This window comes from Myotis yumanensis, unplaced genomic scaffold (assembly GCF_028538775.1).
Source record: "Myotis yumanensis isolate MYYU_CA2020_CCGP unplaced genomic scaffold, mMyoYum1.0.hap1 SCAF_5, whole genome shotgun sequence".
NCBI classification, from domain to species: Eukaryota; Metazoa; Chordata; class Mammalia; order Chiroptera; family Vespertilionidae; genus Myotis; species Myotis yumanensis.
Window position 1 is genome coordinate 81,745,439 of NW_027223756.1, and position 15,501 is coordinate 81,760,939.

The 15,501-nt window shown below is 41.5% G+C and overlaps 2 pseudogenes; both read right to left on the bottom strand.

Annotated features, from left to right (window-relative positions):
• Positions 1-12,698, bottom strand: part of LOC139010914 (cyclin-Y-like protein 1) — a 48,584-nt pseudogene extending 35,886 nt beyond the window's left edge.
• On the bottom strand, positions 12,065-12,229 carry LOC139011967 (U2 spliceosomal RNA; annotated as a pseudogene).
• Positions 12,699-15,501: the final 2,803 nt, after the last annotated feature.

Genomic DNA, 15,501 nt, shown 5'->3' on the forward strand with positions numbered 1-15,501 from the left:
CAGGCCTCTTGGAAGATTCCCGGGGAGGGCTCTGGCAGCAGGCCCTGAGGACACCTGGGAACTGGGATCAGGTCCTGGAGGTTGACAGGGGAGGTGGTGCCAGCTGGGGGCTATTTCTGGCTGGGAAAGGCTGGGGGGAGTTTTGCATTGACAAAGGATAGCTTAGGGGGGCGTTCCAGGGGAAGACCGAGAGCCCAACTCCCTGCCGGAAACCAGCTCCTTCTCCCAAGTCCCCTTTTCTCTGGAGGCTGAAGATCCAGGGATTAGGGATGATTTTGGTGCCTGATAGTCTGGAAAGGGTCTCACAGGCAACAGCCATGCTAATTAATGATCTGTTTATGATCTTGGTTGCTCTGCCTTGCTGATCCCACCCTTGCTTTTACATGAACCTGCCTTTGGCTGCAGGGAGGACACTGGGTATTGAGGTTGGGAGTTGGGCTTTTTACTGTATCCTATAGGAGGCATTCTAGAAGTTCTTAAGCAGGGAAGGGGCATAATCCGTTCTGTAGGCTTTTTTCCTCCCCAAGAGAATTCTGTGGACCTCATGGAGCATTAACTATTAGGCACAGAGATACAAGGAGGCCAAGGAACCAATCTGGAAAACAATAGCATCTTTCAGGACGAGGTGACAGTGAAACCAAGTGTCCTGATTTAATGTATAATTTTGATTTAATATGTACCCCCAGAGCTCTATTCAGTTTCTTCACTGCATGGGCTGTAATAGCTCTTTCTCTTACTAGTCATTAACCCCTTAACACAGCTAGAAACAATGGCCATACCTTAACTAAACCCCAAGGTATGGGTTTCTGTTAAGCTAAAGATAACATCATGGCCTAAATTGAGTTTTAGCTCCCGAGGCATAAAGCAGAACAACTACTGGCCATATCCCCATAAAACTGGATGGAGGGACTCTGAAGCTGACCTAAGTCTTCAAATTAAGATTTACTAAAAAATAAAAAAAATAAATAAATAAAAATTATTTCCTTACCTCACTCTTGACCAACCAGCAGGAAACACATCCCCAAAACCCTCACTTAAGATGACTCATAATTTTGTTCTATAAAATCTCTTGTCTGTAAACCATGGAGGTGTTTGGGATTTTGAGCAGTAGTTTCCCGTTCTCTTGGATGGCACCATTCACAATAGTCAATATATTCCTACTGCAATTTTTGGTGTTTAGTGATTGGCTCTGCTAGCACCAGGTGGACGAATTCTTTCTGTTTGGTAACAATAAAAGCCACAATAACTTGGGCACATTACATGTAACTTACAATAATATGTTTGTCACACGACTTCTAAAGATAATGAATATGGATACATTTCATAGGACTATAGATGTTTTATTTAAAAAGCTCTTCTTTTGGTTGGAAAGGTGGAAAGTAAATGAAATATGAATCTGCACTCAGGTCTGGAGTATGTTGTCACCAGGGCTCCAAGTGGAAGGCACTTGGGGTGTGCACACACCCATGCGTGTGTGTGTGTGTGTGTGTGATGGCAAAAGTCATCTTTTTTTTAAAAAAAAAATTTTATTGACATTTTTTTTTCTTAGAGGAAGGGAGAGAGAAAAACATTGATGAGAGAGAGAAACATCCGAACCTGAAACCTGGGCATGTACCTTGACCAGGAATTGAACTTGTGACCTTTTGGTGCACGAGGGGATGCTCAACCAACTGAGCCACACCAGCCAGAGCATAAAAGTCATCTTGATCAGTGAGATTAGCCATGTGTAGAGGTGAGGCTTCAGCTATATACATTATTTTTGTTTTGTTAAAAAACCAAATTGGGGGGTGGAGGTGGGCAAAAGGGGTCAATGGTAGGAAAAGGGGACGTATGTAATAATTTCAACAATAAATATATATTTTTTTAATATATTTTATTGATTTTTTACAGAGAGGAAGGGAGAGAGATAGAGAGTTAGAAACATCGATGAGAGAGAAACATCGACCAGCTGCCTCCTGTACATCTCCCACTGGGGATGTGCCCGCAACCCAGGTACATGCCCTTGACCGGAATCGAACCTGGGACCTTTCAGTCCGCAGGCCGACGCTCTATCCACTGAGCCAAACCGGTTTCGGCTCAACAATAAATATTTTAAAAAATAAAATTGAACAATTTGAAGATCTAATTTGGCTTAATTAAGTGATTCATGAATCAGGCTGCATCCCATATAGCAAGTAAGGGTGCTAGGAGGGTGGGGAAGGGGAGCTATTGACAAAAGAAAATAAAAGATTATGTTTGGGCCTGGACATCTTTTCTATAAGGGAAGCGAAGGGTGTTGATATAAGAAATGTCCAAAAGTGTAGAGAATTTTTGAGAGTTTGAGCCAAACTGAGGACATATGCCAAGATGCAATATCTCAAATGCCCAGGAGAATAAAATTTGCAGGTGTTGTTTTTCTTGATCAACTTTTAAAATTTTATTTTTAAATCATATTTTATTTCTCAATTACAGTTGACATACATTATTATATTAGTTTCACACCCCAGTGATTAAACATAACTTACTAAGTGATTGTCCTGATAAATCTCACACCCTCACACCCATCTGACATCATACATAGTTATGAGAATATTACTGACTCTATTCCCTATGCTTTACTTACATCCCCATGACTATTCTGTAATAACTAATCCCTTCACCTTTTCCACCTATCCCACCAACCCCCCTCCTATAAGGCAATTATCAAAATGTTCTTTGTATCTGAGTCTGTTTCTGTTCTGCTTGTTCATTTGTGGGTGTTGTGTTTTTTTTTTTTAGATTCAATTGTTGATATGTATTTATTGCCACTTATTGTTCATATATATTTTTTCTTTTTTTCATATATTTTTTATATAGGTGATCCTTTAAAAAAATGTTTTAATTGATTTCAGAGAGGAAGAGAGAGAGAGAGAGAAATATCAATAATGAGAGTTATCGACCAGCTACCTCCTGCACACTCCTTACTGGGGATTGAGCCCACAATCCAGGTATTTGCCCTGACTGGGAATAGAACCATCACCTCCTGGTTTATGGGTCAACACTCAACAACTGACCCACACTGGTCAGGCTTGTTCATATTTTAAAATATTATTATTTCTTCTTCTTCTTCTTCTTCTTCTTCTTCTTCTTCTTCTTCTTCTTCTTCTTCTTCTTCTTCTTCTCCTTCTTCTCCTCCTTCTCCTCCTCCTCCTCCTCCTCCTCCTCCTCCTCCTCCTCCTCCTCCTCCTCCTCCTCCTCCTCCTCCTCCTCCTCCTCCTTCTTCTTCTTCTTCTTCTTCTTCTTCTTCTTCTTCTTCTTCTTCTTCCAGAAGACCTTTTAACATTTCATATAATACTGGTTTGGTGGTGATTAACTCTAGCTTTTCCTTGTCTGGGAAGTTCTTTACCTGTTCTTCAATGCTAAATTAGCTTTGGTGGGTAAAGTAATCTTGTTTGTAGGTCCTGCTTTTCATCACTTTGAGAATTTCTTGCTAATTCCTTCTAGCCCACAAAGTTTGTCTTGAGAAAACAGCTGACAGTCTTATGGGAGCCCCCTTGTAAGTAAGTAACTACTTTTTTCTTGCTGCTTTTAATATTCTCTCTTTGTCTTTAGTCTTTTGCATTTTAATTGTGATGTGTCTTGGTGTTGGCCTCTTTGGGTTCATCTTGTTTGGGACTCTGTGCTTCCTGGACTTGTATATCTATTTTCTTCACCAAAACTTAGGGAAGTTTTCTGTCATTATTTTTCAAATAGGTTTCCAAATCTTGCTCTCTCTTCTCCTTCCAGCACACCCATGATGAAAATGTTGGTACACTTGAAGTTTTCCTGAGGCTCCTTACACTGTCTTCATATTTTTATATTCTTTTTGCTGTTCTGATTGGGTGTTTTTTTCTTCCTTATATTACAAATTGCAGATTTGATTCTCTGCTTCATCTACTCTACTGTTGATTCCCTGTAAATTTTTTTTTTTGTTAATACTCACCTGAGGATATTTTTTCCCATTGTTTTTCAGATAGAGAGTGGGAAAGAAGGAAGGAAGGAGAGAGAGAGAGAGAAAGAGAGAGAGAGAGAGAATAAGAAAGAGACAGAGACATCTATGTGAGATTTCACATTGACTGGTTGCCTCATGCACGCACCCCAACTGGGGATGGGGAGTAGACCTGCAATCCAGGTATGTCCCCTTGACCAGGAATCGAACCTGTGACTCTTCAGTGCATGGGCTGAGGCTCTAACCACTTAGTGACACTGGCCATGGCCCTTGTGAATTACTCTTTATTTCTGATTAGTCCTTTTTTATGCTGTTGAGGTTCTTACTAAGTTCATTGAGCATTCTTACTAGTATAACTAGTGTTTTGAACTCTGCATCTAGTAGATTGCTTGTTTCCATTTTGTTTAGTATGATTTCTAGAGTTTTACTCTCTTCTTTCATTCTGGACACATTGCTTTGTCTCCTCTTTTTGGCAGTCTTCAAGTGTTGGTTTCTATGTATGAGGTAGAGCTGGTACATCTCCTAGGCTGGGTAGAGTGGCCTAATGGAGTAGGTGTCCTGTGGGGTTCAGTGGCACAGCCTCCCTAGTCATCACAGCTGGGTATTCAATGTGCACCTTTCCCTGCCCCGTGTCAGCTGTGTATACCCTCTTCTTGCAGCTGAACCTGGATTGCTGTTGACACATCAATGGGAGGGAGTTGCTCTCAGGCTGATCAGCTGCAAGGACTGCCTGCAGCCATTGACCTCCAGCCCCTGTGGGGAACCAGCTGTGCAGGGTCCCACTCCACAGAGTTGCAAAGCAATCTGCAGATGGCTGCTACTTGTGCTGGGCCTGGAGGAGCCCAGTTTTGCAGGATTTTTTTTTAATGTATTTTAAATTCAGGAGGAAACTGAGGAAGATTGGGGAAAGCAAGGTCAGGATTTAATTATAGGCTAGTTAACAAGATTGTGTGCTCTCTTGAGGGTTAATACCTCCTTCAACTGCATGATTTCTGGTATTTTAGAGGTGTGTTAACTAGATGCACAAGGAAAATGGACAGGGCTTGCTTAAGGCCAAGGTAAATCTTTTAAAAAAAATATATGTTATTGATTTCAGACAGGAAGGAAGAGGAAGAGAGAGATAGAAACATCAATGATGAGAGAGAATCATTGATTGGCTGCCTCTTGCACGTTGGACTGAGACCGCAACCCAGGCATGTGCCCTTGACTGGAATCGAACCTGGGACCCTTCGGTCTGCAGGCCAACACTCTATCTACTGAGCCAAACTGTCCAGGGCCATGGTAAATCTTTTATTAAGAAGTTACTGGCGTGGGGCATGACTACTTACCATGATCTGCCCAGTTAGGAATTTATGATCAGCTCACGCTGTGAGGTACTTTCTGTGCAATCCCCTTTTGTTCACAGTACTTGACAGTTTAATACATGGATATACTTTTTGTTGTTGTTGTTGTTTAACATTTAAATAATTAGGGAAATTATAGATTAAAAATATCAGTTTCCCCTCACATCACCCTGCCAAATGTACATAAAACACAATGTCTTGCCTAGCTGGTATGGTTGAACATCAACCCAGGAACTAGGAGGTCACAGTTTGATTTCTGGTTAAGACACATGCCTGGGTTGTGGGCTTGATCTCCAGAGGGGGGCATGCAGGAAGCAGCTGATGGGTAATTCTAATCATTGATGTTTCTCTCTCTCCCCTCCTCTCTCTGAAGTCAATGTAAACATATTTTAAAAACAACAACAAAAACACAGTGTCTTGTTTTTCTCCAGAGACCTTTGTGTTACCAATGGCTGTATGGCCTTGCAGCCATTTTGTGTGTGTGTGTGTGTGTGTGTGTGGCAAAATACACATAACATAAAAATTACCTTTTAACCTTTTCTGGTATTAAGTACTTTAACATTGCTGTGTAACCATTACCACTACCCATTTCCAGAACTTTTTAATTTTCCCAACTAAAACTGTACCCATTAAACAAAAACTCGCCCAAACCCTAATTTCCTGTTCTTGTTAACCTCTATTCTACTTTATTTCTCTATGAATTTGATAGTTGTAGGTACCTCACATAAGTAGAATCACACAATATTTATCCTTTTGTGTGTAGCTTATTTCACTTAACATTTTCAAAATTCATCCATGCTGGAGAATTAGAATTTATGTCTATAAGAATGTTAACTACTTCTATATCTTCAATCAGCAACTCACAGGATTGTAGCCAAGAGACACCCTTGTACCTGTGCAGATAGATGATGGATAGATAGATGGGCAGGTCATGGTGAATAGTCACACCCCAGACCTATAACATTTTAGTAAAAGGGTTATCTTTGCTTTATGCAAGCCCTATCCATTGTTTCTGTGCATGTAGATTAACATAGTTTTGAAATAAGACATAATCACCCTCAAAAAAAGCACATAATGTTAACTATCTGTATAGCAATTCCTGCCTTGCTTTCCCCCCTCCATGTAATCTTCCGCACAGTCCTTCCTTTATTTTACATTTCCTAAAAGAAGCTGTAAAACTGTTATTCTGTGGAGCATTTGAGATCTTGTTCCCTGGCATGTATTGTCAGTTTGGCCCAGATAAAGTCTTACAAAAGTCTCCTACAGGTTAGGACGGTCTTTGCATCAACAGAGTTATATACTTTCTGTTTATCCATTCATCTGTTGATAGGCACTGCTCAGAAAATGCCCGACAGACGTGGTGCTGGAGAACTATAGGAGCCTCGCCTCAGTGGGTAAGGCCAGCCTTATGTCTTCAGTGGTAGATTTTTGCTGCAAATATGTCTTAAGTACCTGACATGTTCCATGAATGATTCTTGGTCTTGGGAAGAGAATGGTGAATAAAGATATGTGGCTCACACTTTGAGGAGTGACAGTGTAGAGCAGGGCCAGGTACACTTTTCCTTAAAGAGCCAGAGAAGAAATATTTTTGTTTGGTGGCCCATAGGGTCTCTGTTGCAACTACTTAACACTGCCAATGTAGTGCCAAAGCAGCCACAGATGGTGCTTCCAGAAATAGACAGGGGTGAGTTCTAATAAAACTTTATTTATAAAAATCGATGGCTCACCTTTGGGCTGTAGTCTCCAACCCCTAGTCTAATGCTTTCTCTTGAGAAGGAAGATTCCTCCATTATGATGACTTTATTCTCTTCGTGATAAGAAGCTTAGTTCTCCTGAAGAGTCTGTCTGTGCTTGGATCCGAGGGGCCCCGATTCCTGGAGGGTGTGACATTAGCTAGTTTGAGTTTTGTGTCCTGGGTACCATCAAGCACTGCTCATGGGGTCACACATGCCCGACTCCTGAAAATGTTGGCTCTGGGGGGAGTTCCCCGTTCACGCCTTCACATTCCTTCTACGTGTGCAGGGTATAATTTCTCTAAGTCCAATGTGCTTACCCAGGCGGAGCAGGAGTTGCTGAGGAACAAGGAGAATTCTCCAACACCCCAGTGCAGGCGAGCCCTGGGTGAAAGGAGCCCCTTCAGGGAATTTCTCACGTGTTATTTTGTCTGAGAGAGAATCTCAGCCCACCTGGGGTGAGTTTCCTCTGGAAGCCTCAGCTTTCCTTGCTCTCCTCCTCTCTTTTCTCTCCTGCTGTTCTTTTGCTCAGTGAAAGCTTTGTCCTGTTTCCAGGACATGTCCACTTTTGTAAATGAAGTGTTACTTGAATATAACCTTGTCTACTTGTTTGTCCATTTCTCCCCATTCCCAAACCTTGCTTGCCTGATAGTACCCTCTACCAGACTACTATCTCCCATCTCATTTTCGACAAAATTATTTCTTAGCAAGTCACCTGCCATTTTCCACCCCTTGTTCCTGTCATTGTCAAATTCTTCACTTTGCTAAAATCCTTGAAGTCTGCCTTTAACTGCTTGTCTATTATTCCCTGTCATATTGACTTCTCATGCTTAGGGTCAATATCTGAAAAAAAATTAGCATGGACCCAGTTATTTCTTTAAAAAAATATTTGTATTGATTTCAGAGAGGAAGGGAGAGAGAGAGAGAAGCATCAATGATGAGAGAGAAACATTGATTGGCTGTCTTCTGCATGCCCCCCATTGGGGATCAAGGCCATGGCCCAGGTATGTGCCCTGACTGGGAATCTAACTGTGACCTCCTGGTTCATAGGTTGATACTCAACCACTGAGCCATGCCAGTAGGGCTAGCTTATTTTAAAAATTACCTCTATCTCATTTATTTCTTCAATAACTTTTTTTTCTATTAATTTCAGACTAGAAGTCTTCACTTAGATTTAAAACCAAAGAGACTACTGCAAAGCAGAATAGAGTTTGGGGAAACCCATGTACTAGTAGGAAAAGGGTAAGGCTGTCCATGGCCCATTGCTGGTTTTCTGCAGGGAATTCTGGGATTGCCTTGAGGTAGAAGAACAGTACAGCCACAAGGAGAGAAAGTTGGAGCCAGTTACCTTCACCTGAGAGAAGTTATTTCTTAGGAGAAGTGTCTCTGAGTTATGAGCTTGGGAACATTCTATACCAACATCAATATTTATTCGTAGGGAATTCTCACAAGTAAGCATATCCACAAATATGACTAGATAGTGAATAGTAACATGTAATTCAGTTTTTGTTTAAATATCAGAAAAAAGTCTGTACATAATAAGCTGTATGTATGTCATGATTGTGATAGAACCTTGTGGCAGAGTATTCACCTTAATTTGAAAGAATTCAAAGAGGGTGGAAGCAGTAGGCATGCTCTGAAAATGGTACCAACTTCTAATTGGGATTTTTCTTTCTTGACACATCAGACTTTCTCTGGGGAAGAATCCTGTGAGTGGAATGGAAGTGAGAAAGCCTTTAGTTACCGCTATCCCTTAACTAACAGGCATCAACTCAACCTGGAGAGAAACTCCATGAATGTACTCTATGTGGAAAAGGCATCAGAAGAAATGGACATTTTTTCCCCAAGAGAAATTACACAAGAGAGAAATGCAATGAATGTAAAGAATGTTGTTACGCTTCATCCCTTAAAATCTATGCTCAATATCATGCTGGTGAGAAATCATATAACTGTTTTCAGTATGGGAAAGCTTCATCCTTTAGGACACACTTTGGAACTCATACTGTAGGGAAACTATAGGAATATTAACCAGTGTGGGAAATTCTTCAGATCTAGCTCAAGCTGTCATACACCAGAGGGTACACACACTTGGGAGAAACTGTATGAATGCTATGACTGCAGAAAGGCCTTCACCAGGAGCAGTGACCAGGCTGGGGAGAAACTATTGGTGCAGTGACTGCAGTTCCATCCCATGGCACACTTGAGAAACCATACTGGGGAGAAGCTCTACCAATGCTGTGACTATGGAAAAACTTCAATAGGAACTCTAACCTGAATGCCCACAAAAGGGTTCATATAGGGGAGAAGATGTACCACAGATGACTGTGGGAAACTTCAGTAGTCACTCATGCCATAGGAACATGTGAAAACTCACAGTGAAGAGAAGCCCTAGGAATGTAGCATGTGGGAAAGCCCTGTTGATCTCACATGTGAGTATCTTCAGCCTGGGGAAGACTTCTGCTGGGACTTCACCTTTGCACAAGGAAATCCAGAGTGGGGGAGAGAGAAATTTTATAAATGTTGCAAATGTGGGATTGCATTTTTTTTAAGTTCTTAAAAAACTTTTTTGAGGCAGGAATCACCAAGTTTTCTCATGGAGCAGAATTTCTATTGGGTACATAACTCTTAGAATTTCCAAACAAAAGGTGTCTCCAGGACTGGCCTCACATTAGGAGTGCTGAGTAAAGATTTGTTCTGGTGCTTCTGCAGGAAAAGTTTGGTTCTGACCTCTGCTAGCCTCTCGTTAGTCTCAGGTAGTTTATTTTCCAATGACTTTCTACATTTTGATACTTCTATGTAGAGTTGTTTATATTTTTCCAATTTACCGTCTTGAGTTGTCATGTTGGAAAGTTTAGATTCCAGCTCTTTAATTCTGAGTTCAAACTACTTCTTATTAAAAAGCATTATGGTTCTCTTAATTGCTCTGGAGCTTCTTGAGATAATGCTGTGTCTTCTGTTTTAACATATTAGCCTGAATTTCCATTTCAATTATATTTGATTTTAAATCTCCATGGAAGCTCAGCTCTTCATTTTCACATTCATTTAACTTCCTTTTTGTAATTTTTAAGATTTCCTTAAATCTGGTCATCTCTTTTTCTAATTCACCAATTTTCTTCATTTCTTGATGCAAGCTACATTGCAGAGATAAGTTAACTCAATATATCTCAACTGTTTCTTGTCATGCTGAGACTCTGGATGGTCCCAGCAGAGGCAGCGAAGGGGGCAGAGCAGGAAGTCCGGGTGGCCCAGCAGCTCCCCACGCACAGTGGCTACCGCAGTGCCTTCCACCTCATTGTTTTGGATTGCTTATTTTTCAATCAAGTGTCTTATCCTTAAGCTAGAAGTCACATTAATTTTCAGTTGGTGGTTTTTAATATTAGCATTTAAGGCCATAGATAGCCCTTTAAATACTCCTTTAGCAACATTACATGGTGATATAAAATAATTTTCATTTATTTTTTTGGTACCTCCTTTCCATATTTATAAATGCTCTAGAGTCTAGACACACAGGCACAGAGTGAGAATGGTTTACATTACATTTTCCAGATTTTTATAAAATACTTTTTTAAAATAAATTTTAGAGAGAGAAGGAGGAAGAGGGAGAAGGGAGAGAGATATAAATCCATTGAACACCTCCTACATGCCTCTATTGGGGACCCATCCCACAACTGGGGCATGTGACCTGACCAGAAATCAAACCAGTGACCTCTTGGTGGATGGGTCGACGTTCAACCATTGAGTCACACTGATGGGGCTCCAATGTGTTCTCTGATATTTTTAACTTTTTGAGTACTTGATGCCTCAAGCTGCCCCCAGGGAGTTATTGAGTTTGCCCAGGTGGAGCTGACACATGGCGGCATTGTTGGCCACCGCATTTGTTGGGTCAAATCCTTAAAATTTCTGTGAGCTTTTGCAAAGTTATTCTGACTGTGGTGAAGGAATGCTCTGGTGTGTTTTTTTTTGTTGTTTTTTTTTAATCATTATCTTCCCCTACAGTCCATCTAGTTTCTGTGTTACTTTCCCATGTCTTGATAATACTTTTCAGTCATGTTTAGGTCTCTAGTTTGAAGGAAAATTCAGGGATTCACTGAGAAGCTTCTTCTTGGGGTGGTCCTGAGTGACATAAATTTGGGGTTAGGATCATGCTGAAAGGATCCTCTGGAATCATTTCTTGTGTGAAGGATGTGTTTTTTCATCAAATATATCCACCAGCACATAGTCCCAGGGAGTACACGCCTCACCCGGCTCGCACAGCTGACCTGAAACAGGTCTGTCCCTCAGTGGAATAGGTCCCTAAGTGGAATAAGTAATTCCTCCAGCCACGGAGGCTATCCGATGTGCCTCTGGTGCTTATTTCGGCCTGAAGTTATTTCTGCTTCCACCTTCTAAGTAGCAATGAGTATTGCACCTTGACTGTCTCTAACTAACACTTCCTTCTTCAGACGCAGGCAGTTTGGCATGGAGCACCTCACCAGGCCCAGTTGGGACCTCCGCAGATTGACAGAGGTGTACTCTGACCTGCCTGCTTCCTGAATGTGCTTCCATGGCCAGGACTTATGGTCAATTTTGAGATGATGATCACCTAGAAATTATGCTTGTTCTTGGAGTGATGAACGCCTGGGATTATCTGGTGCAGGCGGGTCTTCTCCGCCAGGCTTTGTTTTGTAGGCATAATGTATGTCTCCATCTGGAATTATGTCCTTGAGGACCTGGCAGTAGTCCACCTTCTATATAGCCCAACTGTCCCAAACCTTGTAGGCAAGAATAATGGCTCCCAAAGCAATCCTCTTCCAGATAGTGGGACAAACGTCAATCTTGGCAAAACTCAAATGCCTTCCCAAGTAAATCAGTCTATTGCACAGTTAGCTGTTAGCTGCGTGGTTCTGAAAACAATATGAAAATATTCTGTATATAAATTTGGGTTTAGGATTATGCTTAAAGGATCCCCTGGAATCATTTCTCGTATGAATGGGTGTGTTCTTTCATCAAATATATCCTATGATCTACTTCCAGCTCTGTTCTTTTCTTCTTTTTTGTTCCCGAGGGGTTGCACCATTCCTGGCCAGGTGGATGCACAGCATGGATGGACCAAGCTCCAATTCCATCTCCCCGCTCCCAAAACCCATTCAGATAGAGAATGGATCAGATGTTAAACTGATAAGAACAGATATCGATGCTTGATCTTAGGCAAAAGGCCAAAAACCGATCCATTTCTGTTTTTTATGAGGGAATATATTTCTAAGGCCACACATTGGACTATGGTTCTAAAATTAGGCTGGCTGATTGTGCTGTCATGTAGGAATATTGTTGAGCATGAGCTAGCTATACTTTTTAGTAAGACGCACTGGACATACATCATTTAAGTAGTTCCTCTTTTCTTGCTCATCCATTTCAGATTTGTTCAGAAAAATTGTGCTTGCCTTTGGGTGGTCAGAAGGTTTTGATTCTTAAGGTAACTCTTGCATCTCATGGTTGTTCAGATGCTGCACGTAGTGGCCCCGGAAGGCTCCCAAACCTAACTTGGCAGGCTCCCGGGCAGCTGGGGCTGGTAGAACTGCCACTGAGTTCTGGTCTCCACCTCATAGACCTCAGACTCATTGTCAGACTTCACTAGTCCACGTGTGGGCCCAGATTGGGGCTGGCATTGGACTTCAGACAAGTCAGTTTGTTCCCCATGACGTGCCTCTGCTCCTCTCTGCTGTCACGACCTTCACTCAGCAGTTTCCCCCTCTCCCAACAATGGCAAAGCTTTGTGCTGCACAGGGACCCTTGAACTGTGGGCCCTGGTCAGGGATTAAGGCCCAGCTATACCCCTCTGCAACGCTGCTACTGTTTCTCTTGAGTTGACTAGTCTGTAGTTAATTATTTTTTCATTAATCCTCACCCGAGGATATTTTTCACCTGAGAGTATTTTTCCATTGACATTTAGGGAGAGTAGAAGGGATGGAGTGGTGGGTATGGGGTGGGGAGAGAGAGAGAGAAACATCTATGTGAGAGACGAATCAATTGGTTGCCTTCTTCATGAGTCCCTAGAGGGCTGGGGATCAAACCTGCAAACCAGGTATGTCCCCTTGACCAACCAGGAATTGAACCCACGACCCTTCGGTGGGTGGGCCATTGAGCACTACTGGCCAGGGCTGCGACCTTTATTTCTTTATATGCATTTAACAGTAAGCTTGCAGAGGTCCAGAAAAAATCATTCTGGTATATCTGAAATTTAATTGATCAGTACTGGTAGAGTCAACATCTTTATGTTATTAAATCTTTCAGGCCATCAACTCAGTATCTGCATTTATTTAGGCATTCTTTAATGTATTTCAGTAAAGTTTTATATATTTTTCTATGAAGGTTTGGCACATTTATTGTCATATATTTTCCTAGGAATGCCATATTCATGTTTTTCCTAAAATTATTTTTTCTAAAAGCTATACAACTGAACAATGTGGACGTTAGGGGCACTGACACCCATCTTGCAAGTTCAAAATCTAGGTCAAGATTGCCTGATATACTTCTTATAACTTTGGACTCCTCAAAAACTTAACTCCAGTTGTACCTCAGCATCTGGAGGAGATTGGTTCCAGGACCCCCACTAGATACCAAAATCCATAGATGCATAAGTCCCTTATATAAATTGGCAAAGATCAGTGCATACAATTGGCCCATGGATTGAAAATGGTGTTTTGGTTGAATCTGCAGATGTGAAATGGGGATATAGAGAGCTGACTCTATATTTATTGAAAAACTATTGAAATGTTCAAACACAGAAGCAGAGGATACAATAGAAGGTTTCCAGAGGTTGGGCATTTGGAGAGTTATTGTCCAATGGGTATTAAGTTTAGTTATGTTAGATGAGTAATTTCTAGAGATCTGCTGTACAACATAGTGTCTATAGTTTACAATATAGGATTGTCCATTTCAAGACTTAAGAGGGCAAATCTCATGTTAAGTGGTCTTCTCCCCCCAACACAAAAGAGACACGAGGAAACTTTGGGAGGTGTTGGATATGTCTATTACCCAGATTATGGTAATAGTTTCATGGGTGTTTTCATATGTCCAAACCTATCAAATTGTATACCCTAAATATTTGCAGTTTTTTGTATATTTCAATAAAATTATCTTTAAAAGTATTTGTGTGTAAGTGGACTCATGCAGTTCAACTGTATAGTAAAATGTAATTTACTTTGTATACATATATTCTTTTTTAAAAATATGTTTTTAATTTATTTCAGAGAGGAAGGGAGAGGGAGAGGTAGAGACAGAAACATCAATGATGAGAGAGAACCATTGATCGGCTGCCTCCTACACTCCTCACACTAGGGATTGAGTCCACTGTCCGGGCATGTGTCCCACCTGGGAAATTGAACTGTGTCCTCCTGGTTCATAGACGCTCAACCACTGAGCCACAAACTGGACAACCGAGAAGAAAAGATTAATTTTTTAGAAACATACAGCCTACCAAGACTGAATCATGAAGAAATAGAAATTCTGAACAGATCAATAATATGCAGATTGAATGAGTAATCAGAAACCTCCCAACAGCCTGGCTGGTATGGCTCAGTGGTTGAGCATTGACCTATGAACCAGGAGGTCATGGTATAATTCCAGTCAAGGCACATGCCTGAGTTGCAGGTTCAATCCCTAATAGGAGGTGTGCAGGAAGCAGCCAATCAATGATTCTCTCTCATCTTTGATGTTTCTATCTCTCCTCTCCCCTCCTCTCTGAAATCAATAAAAATATATTAAAAACAAAGCAAAAGGAAAAACAAAAAATCTCCCAACAAAGAAAAGCTCAGGACCAGATGGCTTCATAGGTGAACTCTACCAAACATTTAAAGAAGAATTAACAGCAGACCTTCTCAAACTCTCAAGAATTAAAGAGGAAAGAACACTTAACAAATTCATATTATGACGCTAGCATTATCCGATACCAAAGTCAAACAGCACATAGCAGTATAGGCGAAAGTGCAATTGCCCCAGCAGGCAATGGTGCCTTCCAAGCCTATGACATCTAGTGAATCCAGTTAGTAAACCAGGAGCAGCCCAGTAGCATCTTTCTCATTTGGGGCCAAACAATCCTGCTCACTCTCCCAGTTATTTTTATTTTGTTAATCCTCACTGGAGGATATTTTTCCATTGATTTTTAGAGAGAGAGAGGAAGAGAGGGAGGGAGGGGGAAGGGAGAAAGTGAGAGGGGCGGGGAGAGAGAGAGAGAGACAATGTGAGAGAGACAAATGGATTGCCCTGTACCAGGGCAGGGATGGAACCTGCAACCCAGATGTGTGCCAGGGCTGTTCCAGTTACTTTAGTTACTTTGGGTGAAGCATGGTGAAGCCAGTTTCAGATCAAGGGAGAAACCAGAGCTCGGCCAGTTGATTAAACATCATCCATGAACTCTTGTTCAATTCCTGGTCAGGGCACATGCCCTGGTTGTGGTCTCCATCCCCAGGGGGGAGCATGCAGGTGGCAGCCAATTGATGAT